This window comes from Melozone crissalis, unplaced genomic scaffold, assembly GCF_028551555.1.
Source record: "Melozone crissalis strain CALT ecotype California unplaced genomic scaffold, PUWL_Pcris_2 ptg000017l_1, whole genome shotgun sequence".
Taxonomy (NCBI): Eukaryota; Metazoa; Chordata; class Aves; order Passeriformes; family Passerellidae; genus Melozone; species Melozone crissalis.
In genome coordinates this window covers 14965548-14974597 of record NW_026535795.1, presented here as the reverse complement: position 1 = coordinate 14974597, position 9050 = coordinate 14965548, and positions in this window count along the sequence as shown.

The window sequence follows — 9050 nt, the reverse complement described above, 5'->3', positions numbered from 1 at the left end:
CTCTGAGCTATAGAGTTGCACCCCCCTGCAGAAATGGAGAAAGGCTGAATTCTTCTGGGATGTGGTCCCTAAAGGCCCAGGTGACCCAGCATGTGCTGTGCCCAGGACTGGAGAGGCTGCTGGGGTTAGGTGCTCAGTCACATAAACTTTCTGGACCATGGCTGCTTGGAACATGTGCTACAGACCCAGCTTCAGCCGGTCCCTGGACAGTTTCCTGCTGTGCTTGCTGGGGTTCAGCTGCTGCCTTTGTAGGGCTTCTCTCCTCCACTGCCACAGACAGCAGAGCTGCTGCTGAGGCCATGGGGAGAGCTCCAGTGCTCAGCCTGGCGTGGGGCAGCTGCTCTGCTTTGGGCTCTCTGGCACAAAGTGTGGGTTGTGCTGGTAAAGCTGCTCTGAGTGTGGCTCTGGCTGGCCCTGGGCTGTGATGGCCCCAGGACTGACCAAGCCTGCCTCTGGTAAATCAGGGTGAATTCATTCAAGTTAATTTATTTGTGCAAGTATCTGTAAATAGGAAGCCAGAAATGCTGATTCTTCTTTGCAGCTGTTCACAATGGTATCTTGAGTTTTCTGATCAGAAATGCTCTTTTTGGTGTGCAGATTCTCTCCAAATGGCAGTTTGCCATTGCCTGTGTCTGCTGCTTTGCTGAGTGACTGGCACACAGTGGTGTGGTTAGAGCTGCACTGCTCCAGGGTGCTGCTTGTGCCAGTCTGAGCTGTGCCATGTGCTGCCCAGCAGTGTCTGATGCAGCCCTGGGGAGATTCAGATAAGCCCCGAGGTGTCAGATGTGGAATCGTGCCACTACAGTTGTTCTGTGTTCAATTAGTGTGCAAAGCCAACCAAAAGGAAAGGTCAAAGAATAATTAATGATAAATGCAGCAATGCTTTCTGGAGCAAGAGTTTGCTCCAGCACTTCTCCAGGAGGAGATCCCAGGGCTAGCAATGGAGGGAAATTCCTAAACTAATTGACATATTCAGACCTCTGAAAGCATCAAACACATCAGGCAAATATGAGAGGGTTGAGTACCAGTTGCTATCTGATGGCCACTAATTTGGGGGTGGGAGCTGCCTTAAGGAGTTGCAGTAAACACAGACACAGACACAGAGACACACACAGACACACAGACACACAGACACACAGACACACAGACACACACACACACACACAGACACACACACACAGACACACACACACACAGACACACACACACACACACAGACACACACACACACACACAGACACACACACAGACACACACACACAGACACACACACACAGACACACACACACACACACAGACACACAGACACACACACACACACACACACACACACACAGAGACACACACACAGACACACACACACAGACACAGACACACACACACACACACACACACAGACACACACACAGACACACACACACACAGACACACACACAGGCACACACAGACACACACAGAGACACACACACACAGACACACACACACAGACACACACAGAGACACACACACAAACACACACACAAACACACACACACACAAGCACTGTGATGCTGCCTTTTGTCTGGCAGTACTTCTGAAGCCACTCTCAGCCAAATGAGATGGAGGAACAGACCTTTACAACCCTTGGGGTCCTTACAGGCTTTATGGAAATCAAGGGAAGTTTCAGGAGACCCAGGCTGGGATGGGTTTTGCACAGGCAATAGTTTGGCACCTGGCAGTGTTGCTGTGCTGCTCCAAGCCAGCTGGCACAGCAGTGCAGGGGCAGAGAGGGATGGCACAGAACAGAGGAGAGATCTTGGGGCTGACAGAGACTCATACTGAGCTGAACAGAGACTTCCAGCAAGGAGCTGAAAGGACACACACCAGAAAACTGAGAAAACTCTGGTGTGCTTGGTTAGTGCAGCAGTTTGGTGGTTTTTTTTTCCAAAGGTGTAAACCTGATCTGATGAGTCCTGGTGTTTACCCCAAACTGATGATAGTTTTTGCAGCACTGGGGCATTTACTGGCTATCCTTGATTCCTGAAATTCCTTGACTCTGCAAGTGATTTGGTGGCACCATGCACAGAGCGCTGGGTGTGCTAAGGCCTGGGAGCAGGGTGAGGAGCTGCAGTTTGGGATCTCCTGCAGTGGTGCCAGCAGCAGTGTGGCAGTGTGACAGTGTGGCAGTGTGACAGTGTGACAGTGGAACGCTTGTTGGTCCACACAGGGAGCAGCAAATGCAGCTCTCAGGGACCTTCACACTGCCTGTCCTGCAGCCTCCAGGTGTTGTTGCCTTACAAAGAGAAGATCTGATGGAGCCAAACATGCAATAGAGCTGGTGCTGCTGCTGCTGCTGGAGCTGCTGGTGCTGCTGGTGCTGCTGCTGCTGCTGGAGCTCTGCGCTCCCTCGGTGGCGCTGCCCACGCCAGGCACCCACGCAGAGCACACAGGGGATGGGTGAATTCAACCTGAGCTTGTTGCATCACAGAGCTTTCATAAAACACTCTGTTTAACACTGAACCGATTCAGGGATGATTCATCTTTGTTCCTGCAAACAGATGCTGGTATGGGCACTTCTTGTGTGCCCTGCTGGAATTATGCAATGGTGACATTTTTTGGGGTAAACAAGCCACTCCTTTTCCTGACTCACTGTACAAATTAGGTGTTCTGATTCCTGAGGCACCCTCCAGTCCTCCCTGACAACTCTTCCAGCCTAATGCAGTTTTTTTTTGCATTTGGGAGACCACAGCTTTGTTGTTATTCTGAGATTTCATCAGGGCTCTGTGCAATGACTTACATATCTCAGGGGTGCTTCCTGTTCCTGTGGGATGTATCCCACCCTATCCTATGTCCCAGGGGTAATTTTTACCCACAGTTTATTTTGGCCAAGCTGTATGTTTTATTTTCATAGTCAGCCACTTCAGTGTTATACTTTGTTTCCTCCTGCCTTTCCCACCACAGACCTTGCACAGCAGTAGTTATTGCATTGTAGTCATTAGGGGTCCTCAGTGGGTTTGCTGTTCCTGAGAGAGTCACATTTACATATCTTATCTCACTCTGCTGGGGTCCTTTGCTCATGAACATTTGAGTTGCTTTTGCCTCTTTTCAAGTTGTCTTCTGTTGGAGTTTATTGACTAGAACACCTGACAGCTTTTGGGTTTGTCAGTGAAAAAATACCCATAAATTCATATGCCTTTAATTTTTGTGGGCTACATGACCACTCATTACTTCTTTTTTCTGAGGGTTCATGGGTAAAAACTGCTGTTAAGTTGAAGGGTATTGCTTTTTCTAGAAATTGCTGAGAGAAAGGTGCTTGCCTTTTATTTATTAACTTGGAAAACAACAGATTTTCCCAGCAGTCTGAAATAGCACTGCTGCAGGTATCTTCCAGTCTTTCAGCTGCTAGCTGACAGAAGACAGCATGAGGTTTATGGTCTTTTATGGAGGTTAGCAGGGGTCTGGATCAAAAACAGGACCTGAGCAGTTTTTGGTCTTTCTTTGGGTTCAGAGACAGGAGAAAATAAACTCACTTCACATTTCTTCGACTGGCTTCATGTACCAGAACTTCCTTTACATGTAAAACAGATATTTTTGTAAGAAAGCAAATCAAATTTTTCTCAGTGCCCATAAAGATTGTATTTCTGCTCTGAATATTTTTCAGAGTGAGTTTTAAATGGAAATGTTAAAAAAAAAAATCCCCAAAGATGAAATTGGTGCCAGCTATGCTAAGGCAATTAATCATCTAGTGGAAGCTTGTCATCCACAATCTACATGAGGGAGAGATGGGCTTGTCCAGAGAGCTCCAAAGTCACCTCAGACATCTCTGCTGGGTGGAGAAGGGATGAGCTGATGAGTGAGCTGACACTGAAACTCTGGGCACCTGAAGTTAGGCAAGAGGAATCAAAGGGGCCTGATAAACAGCTCTGTTCAGCTTTTGGGCACTGGCTAAACTGCTCACCTTGACAGCAGCATCTCTGAAAATGGGCTGTCCAGATGCAGTGTGCTGAGGGCATGGCTGAGCACTCACAGCCAGCAGCACCATTTCCTTCCTCCATTTCAAGTAGAGAAAACCAGGTGGGTCTGTAAGAGCTGGAGCAGAGAGGCTGGAGAGGCAAAGTGGGTTATGAACAGCAGCTTTGTGATCACACTCTGTTTCTTTGCCATGTTTTCCTCTATGGGAAGCCAGTAGGAGACAGATCTGTGAATCCCACTTGGATCTGCCCCACATTCTGAGCTCTGCCCTGTCCCAGCTGAGGAGGAGCTGCTGGTGACAGCAGACAGGGGCAGTGGGGAGGGACAAGTGCTTCCTCAGGCAGGTTCCTTCCAGCTGCCCAGGCACTGCTTGTCACTCTGTGCCTCTGGGGGCAGGAGCTGCTGCTGGGTTCCCCCTCCTGGGGAGCTCCCACACCCCGTGCTGGCACCCCTCTGTCTCTGTCTCTGTCTCTGTCTCTGTCTCTGTCTCTGTCTCTGTCTCTGTCTCTGTCTCTGTTGTTCTGACACACATGGCTCGTTGCTTCTGCCTCATCCTCTGCTGACAGTGGTTCAAGGCCAAGGATCATAAGGTGGGTGCTCCCTCTGCCTGTGTGGTCACACTCGAGTGTCTCTGTGTTTCAAGAACAGGAAGCTGGGTTTGGGCTGGCAGCTGCTGAACGGCCCTGTGCCTCTGACTGTGAGTGCGGAGTGTTTTCTCAAACATTTTATTAGATTTCTTTGTCTTCAAGGCAAGTGTGTGTTTTCAGGCAGGAGCCAGATGCAGAGAAGCCCTGTGGGCATTTCTGAGCAGTGAATCCCTTCCCTGTGTCCCTTCCCTGTTTCCCTTCCCTGCTCATTTTTTTGGCGAGTTGACAGGGGCAATAGAATGGACACAGGCACCAAGAGGAAGAATGGTCTTGTTTTACTATTAATATTGAGGCAAAACAGAAGTAAAAGGATACATTTGGTAAAACAATAAGCTTATTACTCTCTTAGCTTTAGCAACAGGTAAAAATAAGCAAGGTAATGCATCTAATCATTACTATATGAGCCAGAGAGGGACAACAGTGGCTGAGGAAGATACATCACCAAGTGCCTGAACACTCCACCATCAGGCAGAGCCCTCAGTGCCTGGGCAGCCCTGTTCTGCAGCAAGGGCCTGGAGAACCCTTCCAGCAATTGGGAAATCCCACGTGGTGCATCCACCCATAGCTGAGCTCTCCAGCTCACCCAAAACCAGGGTCAGCTTTATAGGCCCAAATTGATGGGTCCAAATGACTTGTTTGCCTTTTTGTGCAGAAAACATCTGATGGCCAGGTGGGGACAGAGCTTGGCCAGAGCCCAGGCCACAGCCAGAAGGGTTTTGCCTAAAATATTCTACTGACAAGTCTCTAGGGACATCTGTAGGGAAGATTTCTTGACATACCCTACACAAGGTTATACAGACATCTCTACAACAGCCAGTTTGGCATTAAGAATTACTAATATAAATGTTTTAATAATCTATTTTTAACTAAAGAACCTTGATGGTATTAATAGCATCATGCTGAAGATTCATCATATAAGTCACCTCAGGCTTAGGCCTGCTATTCAGCCTTAGCATATCACTCATGCACAGTTCCTGGCTGAACTTCCCCTGCTCAGGGACCAGCTTGCACACCCAGGTGTCCAGTAGAGGTGTGAAAAATCAGCCTGTGGCCCTCAGGCAGCTGGGCCTTTGTGCAGGAGGTGTGTAGTGGTCCTGTGGGGCACTGGAGCAGCCCTTCCCAGCTGCTGAGCCTCCTGGAGCACCAGGTCCTCCCCTATGCTCTCAAGCCTGATCCAGCCCCAGAGCACTGCAGTGGAGGTGCCTGAGGGTTTGTCCTGAATTTTGCCTTATTTTCCATCAGGAATGTGGAAAAAAGGCACGTGGTGTTCTACAGTGCTGTACTCTGCAGATGGCACAGAGGTTTCCTGTGTGTGGGCTCTGGTAGCTGCTGGAGGCGGCTGCAGAGCCATGGGGAATGAGTGTCAGAGCCTGTGGGCACTTGTGGGTCAAATATCCTTGCCCTGTAAGAGCTTGGTGTTGTTTTAAACCACTGAAGTACAAATTTTGATTCTCTGCTTGGAAATAAAGGCAACAGGAATACAGAACCCACCTCCTTGTGTGCAGCCTTAGTAATAGTGAACATATTTCTTGGTTTAAAGAAATGGAATTGCAAATTCATCCTGTGACAAGTTTTCTGTCCATCCCTGCTTTGTTCTGTAAGGCAGCCATGCTGTCCTTAGAGTGGGAATCAGCCCTGCCTTGGAAAGCCACTGCTAAGCTGGAACCAGTGTCTGGATCAGTGTTTTTCCAGTTCATCCTCAGAAGGGATAGAGAGAACGGGCTGAATGATAAAATCAAAAGCAAGCTTTCCCCAAAACATCAGTCAGACTTGTGGAAAGCTTGATCCTGATCCAAACCAATGCAGCAAAGCCAACATGAGCCCCCAGAAGTGCAGATTTGGTGACCACGGGTGACATTGAGAAGTACTCCTCTTCCTAATCCTTCAGTTCTGTCGGTATTGATTTGTGTACAGAGGCACCCTGAGCTCCTGGGAACTCTCCACAGGAATTCCATGCGAGGATGGCTGCTGGAAGGGTTGGCATTGCCACCCTGGGTTTCAGCTGCAATAGCTGGGATCCAGTCCAGTCTGAGGGGCAAAGGGGGGATGTGTAAAACCAGATTTAAGGAACATGGAAGCTTGGCTTGTCCTGAACTTGTCTTTCCACATTCTCACTGGGTTAAACTGTTGGGGGCTGCCAGACTGACAGAGGGGACTGGGGCAGGGACTGGTCATCTGTGAGATGGAGTTGGGATGGACACAGGAATCCCACCTGTGCCTCACCTGTGCTGCTCAGGGAGCCAGGGCTGCACTGTCCCCCTGCCCTGGCCCCTCTGGCAGAGATACCTGCAGGGAAGGGGCTTCTCCTGTTGCAAAGAAGATTGTTTTATCTTGAGCATGGTGAGGCCCTGGCACAGGGCAGCTGTGGCTGCCCCATCCCTGCAAGTGTCCAAGGCCAGGTTGGATGGGGCTTGGAGCAGCCTGGGACAGTAGAAGGTGTCCCTGCCCATGGCAGGAGGCAGAGGGGGATGGGATTTGAAATCCAGCCCAAACCATGCTGTGAGTTGATGATTTTCTCTGGAAGGAGCCACTGGGGATTGCCCTTATCAGTCAAACCTTACAACTGAAGTTAACCCAAATGTCCAATAATAGCATTTAGTGGGTGCTGTGGGGTCTGAGTGAGCATTTTAATGTCACAGTATTTGTGACATTAGAAGTGTAGTCATTTTTATCACAGTGGAGATTGCACTGACACGGGCAAGAGGATGGCTCTGTTGAAACAGGCAAGGGGAAAACAAAAGTAGGGAGAGTTGGAGGTGCTTGCCCCAAGTCAGATGTGAATGAATCTCCAGATCCTGAGCCCAGCCCCAGTCCTAATCCCCTGGTTCCCTCTGCTTGGGACCTGGTAATTAAAATCAAGGGTAATTTTCTGGGAGAGACAAGTGGAGGATGGTCATAGAGAAAGGCCACCAAGTGAAGCAGAGTGACTGAGTCATGCCTGTTACTGGAAAATGAGAGTCCTGAGGCCTGGCAACAGCTCTCAGTGCACCCAGTATGGAGGAACCCACAGCTTGCAGTGGTCTGGCCTGGAGAAAAAGGAAAAATGTGTGAACTGCAGGGACAGCAAGTGTCCTCCCTGCACAGTGCCATCCCCTCCTCAACCCCAGAGATTTGGCTGTGGCAGCTCTGCAGAGCACAGCTTTCCCTGCCAGTGTGCAGGGGAGAGCATGTCCAGAGCACTGGACAAAAAATACACCAGGGTGATCAGGGTGTCCAGCACAGAGTTATGGAATTGTTAAGGTTGGAAAAGACATCTTAAGATTATTCAGTTCAACTGTTATCCCAGGTTCACCACTAAACTGTGTCCCAAGTGCCACATCTACATGTTTTTTAATGCTTCTAGGGATGGTGAGTCCACCACCACCCTGAGAGGCCTGTTCCAATTCCTGACCATCCTTTCCATGAAGAAATTTTTCCTAATATCCAACCTAAACATCTTCCTCTGCTGTTGGCTGGAGCACCACATGAACCCCTGAGCTGCTCTTTAAAAACCCCCAAGCATGGCCATCCTGCTCTGAACCCGAACAAAAGCACTGCTGGCCACCCTAGAGGCAGCCCCACTGTCTGCCCTGTTTCTGTCCTGTGGGGGTGAGGAGCAAGGGAGGCTCCCCTAAACCATATTCCAGCAGTCCTTCACTGGAGACATCTCCCTTGCCCACTCTGCCTCTTCCCACCTGGAGGATGGGCTGCTTCCAGGTTGAAAATATGTTGAATTTATTAATTAGAAAAGTTTGCAGCACAGGATCTCCCTGACCCCACAGCACCCTGACCTGTGGGAGCCCTGGTGGGTGGGTGATCCTGAGGGCACAGGCACCGGGGTCTGTGCGGTGCTCCTGGGCTCTGAGGGCTCCCTTCCCTCTGCTGTGGGGTCACAAGCCAAGTGGCAAACATCTGTCTCAGGTAACAAACCCCTCTGGAGCCTGTGGGCAGGGACAGAGCCACGTGTTTTCTTCCTGGCATCAGATGTAGCTCAGGATGTTCCTGCCTCATCCCAGGGCCTCATCCAGATGCTCCCAGGCTTTTAAGGTTATGAAAAAATTTCTGCTCTCCTCAAGCCCTGATGTGAGGTAGTGGCCATGAGCAAACCAGGCTGGACTGCTGGCTGAGCTGGCAGGAGGTGCTGGCACCACCGTGTCTGTGCCAGGGTGCCTGGCACAGAGGTGTGCCATCGGAGCAAGGACTCCCAGCTCCATCTCCTGCTGCTGGGGGAGCTCTGAGGGCTGAGTCCTACCAGAGCTGAGGCTGAGGTGGCTCTGCCTGGGCACAGGTCCCCCCAGCCATGACTGCCCCTGGAGGTCCCCTGGCACCAGTGTGGTGGGGATGAGCCTCCTGGCACATGTAGGGGTCTCAGGAGGAAAAGAAGGGGGAGAGGCATTCTCAGGGAGAGGGCAGAAGTCCAGCCAAAGTGCGAGAGGGGGGCAGGAGGTGCTGGGGAGTGCTCTGGGAGCGGGG